A 4,333-nucleotide genomic window follows, 5' to 3' on the forward strand; every position below is an offset into this window, starting at 1 on the left:
CCTTTGGTGTTTTGTAAGTTATTTACTGGCAGAGCTCTGTGTTTGTTTTAGTGCCGTTCACCTCTGCAACTCTGGGCTGTTGAACAAGTTTTTAGCAAAAAGAAAACATTTTTCACACAGTTTTCACACGTATTGCTTTCTTCTACAAGGAAATTTCCCTGCCAGTTTATTGTAGGTTTATTTTCAATTGAAATTTTTTTGTCCAAATACCAAGAGACTGAAACAGAACTTTCAAAACTTGCTTCCAGTGTTACTAATTATCCATAAAGATATTAATCATATATAATTAATCACCTTAGTGAAGTCCTGGTAGAAACATTAATTCTTCATTGTTGCCAGATCAATTTATAAGTAAGAAGTTTAGTGGATATTTTAAAATTGCCCACTGTTACTTTCATTGCAAAAATAACCCATTCTGAATTATTCTGGAACACTTGTTTGCACAAGAATAGAATCTCAAAATGTATATTTTTGTGTTAAAATGGTATTTTACAGCTCATTACTTCAGAACTATATCAGAATGATGGGATTTCAAATGTCAATATACTTATATAAATTTAAAAAGTTCAAGTGCCTTATAATCCAAATTTGATAATTTTCTCAAGCCAGCGTTCTGGTAATGAGACCTGCCATAAGAGCAAGTCTTTTCATGCATGACAGACTAAAATCCAAAAATAAATAATAAAAAAATCACTGAGCCTGTGTTTTAGCAAGGACCCAAAATAACCCTGCGCTCAAGATTTCTGCATGTCGGGGTCATCGACCTCCAGAAATACCCGGCGGAGCCCCAGGCCTGTGCTGGGCGTTTCACTGCACTCTCCAAAAGCTCCAGATCCTCTCCTTGTTTCCCTTGGAAGAGCAGCTGTTCTCCATTGCAGAAACTGTTTCAAAACAAATACCATCAAGGTTTTTCAGCATGGTCCCTTCCAAATCCTAGAGGGCACAGCCACCCTCGGCTCCCCTCCTGCACGGTTCTTGCTTTAATGCAAAAAGCAGAGCTGACCTTTGCTTCCTGCACGTAAGCAGCACAGCAGAGCAGCAAATCTCCAGAGAAAACGTGCTGGGGTAAAACAGTGCAAGTGGAATTAACCCAGGCCAGGCAAGAGGTGCTTCCTGGTGGGACAGTGCCAGTCTGTGTGACGTGGAGGGCACAGACACCACCCCTGACCACCTCTGCTCTGCCAGTTTTCACTCCCCTCCAATAAGTTTTTATGGTGTGGGGCAGCAATGTCCCAGTGAGAAAGTATGGCTCTCTCATATTTGCAATATTTTCGTGAATAATCACTTATCTGAAAGGCTGAGGAGGAGGCAGGCTCCTGGCTGCCCTGATCCTCCAGATATCAACTTGTTCAGGAGCAGGGGGAGGCAAGGAAGGCTCAGAGTGCTTTGAGCGCAGCCACAGAGGTCTCAGGTGCCCTGACACTGCAGCAGAACCCTGTCATCATCACAGGAGGGATGGAGGGACATCAGTGACACACAGTGCTCTGAGGCAGAGGAAAGCATGGAATTGGAGCAGGTTTCCACCTGTCCTCCTCAGTGGCTGTAAAGCCACGGTAACAAATTGCTCTAGAACTGTTTTCCAGACCTGACACAATGGGACTAGAGAAGAATGGAGCTGCTGTTCATGCAGGACTCCTAGGTTTGTGGAGACTGAGATTATTTTACCATTGACATAAGAGAACTGCAATTGAAAGTGTCTTCTGAATGCCTTTGGTAATTTCAAACATGTGCAAGACCTGGCATTTCTTCAAAAGCCCTGAAAGTGTTGCCTTTCTTCCTTGGGAAAGCTGGAGAGGGACTTTAGACAAGGACACTTGGTGATAGTGGGGGGTGGCTTTAAACTGAAGGAGGGTAGATTCAGATGGGATATTGGGGACAAATTCCTCCCTGTGAGGGTGGGCAGGCCCTGGCACAGAGCAGCTGGGGCTGTGCAGCAGTTGGGAAGTGTCCAAGGCCAGGCTGGACAGGGCTTGGAGCAACCTGGGACAGTGGAAGGTGTCCCTGCCCATGGCAGGGGTTGGAAGAAAATGATGCTAAAGGTTCCTTCCAGCCCAAACCCTTCTGGGATTCCATGATAATTAAAGCAATATTGGGAGCTGCCATCCCTAATTAGAGATCACACCAAGAGGCCACACAGCAGAGCAGAGGGGGAAATCTGTTTGTTGATGTCACTTTAGGGAGAGAAGAAAACAACTGCAGGATTTAACTGCTCAGCAAGAACATGCTGGGCTCTGAACAAGATCTCAGGTGATCAAACCTGACCCACAACTGCAGGAGAAGGGGTGAGGGACAGAAGGGCCAGGTGACACCACAGCTCAAATCATACTGCTGAAACAAAAGCTGCCAAAGCACCCAAATCAGCCTCATCTGCTTTGTTTCTGCTGTATCCAAGGGCTGACGGGACCATCATACTCAGATAATTTACTTTCACTTGCAATAGCTGCATTGGAATCTCTATGATGAGTTAAGACTGTAGCTCAGCGTGGACAATGGAGCTGATGGCCTGCTCAGCTTTTAGTGTAAGGTGACAACAACTGAAAAACCTGTGAGGAAGGATCTCTACAGACCAACTTTGTTCAACACTAACTGCTCACTCAGAGCTCTTTGCATTTTCCAGGAGTTCTTCTGGTGCCTTCAGCTTTTGGAACAAGTGCTACTCACTGAGTGCTGAATTCTCTTCCCACTGTCTAAGAAGTCTACCAGTTTTAATTTTATATACATATATATATATATATATATATATATATATAAAAGCACGATAACCAACTGCTTCCCTAAAGATGGAGCATCTTCATTTCTTCTTAAAGCCTTACTTCTAAATATAAGGATTGAAACCATTTATGGCTAAGAAAAAATAAAGCTACTTCATCTAAAAGGAGATCAACTAGAGGGACTGCTATGAAGCAGATTGATTGGGAGAATTACATCATTGCTAATTCAAGAATCTGAAATTTGCTTTAGAATCTGAGGACAGAAAAGCAAGATCCTTATATTTAAAACGCAAATCAGATCGATCTGGTTTCACCTTTCACCAAATGCCACATGCCTGATACCCACAATTTCACTGCAGCTCAGCGGGTCTGACTAAGGAGTGAAGGTTAAATTTCGCCTGGAGGAAAACAGATCAATCTCTAGAGAGATGGATCATAATCAGTTTCCATCACCCAGCATGGGACTCATCCTCTAATCACTGCTGTAATTAGTTTGGTGGGGCTTTTTTTGAGGGGGGTGTGGGAGGTGGCAACAACACATCTGAAACCCCGCAGGTTACTCAGTCACTCCTGCTGCCGAGGGGATGCCAAGAGCCTGGAATGCCAGAAAGCCTGGAATGCCAGAAATTCCAACACCTACACCTGCAACCAGGCTGCACTTCAGCGGGCCTGGGTGATTATTTTCACTTCAGCTGCGATACAGACAGGAAATGTTGACACTGAGAGAGAAGAGATGGTTTACATAACAGTCCTGCTTTCTCCCGGTTTCCTTTCACCTCTTACATGACACTGCTGCTCCACTCTCTAATCCCTTGTTCAAACATGCAATTAAGCAGCAGCCACACCCTTGCCAGCTCTTCCTTAGTAAGCTACACCTCAGCAGAGCAATTACAACCACTCAAGGGATTTACTTACAGGGTTTGGAATCACTCTGTGTGTGTTTTCATTTTTCTCAGTCTGTTTTCCTGAGGAATTCTGTGCTCTGGAGAAGGCAGTGTCTCTGAGCCTACAAATGTTCTGATGTGGCATCTCCAGCCTGATATAAATCATTGGGCCTGACATTCAGTCCTGAATCTCTTGGTCAGAAAAACCATCAAGGATTGTACATTGACACTTCAGTACCACCTTGCTTTGGGAAGTGAAAAGGAATCAGCAAAACCTAAGGAACACTGAATGTAGCCCAAAGCAAACAAGATATGGAATTACCACTGAGCAGCAGTTTAATACATAGAGAAAACACTCCAGCAGAACACCTGGCACAGGGCTGAAACTAAGCAAATAGAAGACAGAATTATCCAGCTTCTAATCTGGCCAGGAGACATCATCCATTGATTTTAGACAGCAGAAGCAAATCTTGGCAGGACCAATATCTTGTTAGAAAAATGGATGTTCTTTGGTTTGGTTGGTGTTAAAGAAGATCAGATGATCAACTCTTTCCTGGATGCCCAATTTTGCAGCAGAACCCAGGCACTGGCCTCAAAAATTACCAGATAAAATATTTACTCCTTATCCTCACAGTGATAACTGTTCTGCAATAATTGTCTTTACTTCAATAATCTATTCAGCACTTCCTCAGTGCTCTTTGAGTTTTCCTTCTTGTCCTTCCAGATTTCAAGCACCAA

This window comes from Pyrgilauda ruficollis, unplaced genomic scaffold (assembly GCF_017590135.1).
Source record: "Pyrgilauda ruficollis isolate IOZ18807 unplaced genomic scaffold, ASM1759013v1 scaffold144, whole genome shotgun sequence".
NCBI classification, from domain to species: Eukaryota; Metazoa; Chordata; class Aves; order Passeriformes; family Passeridae; genus Pyrgilauda; species Pyrgilauda ruficollis.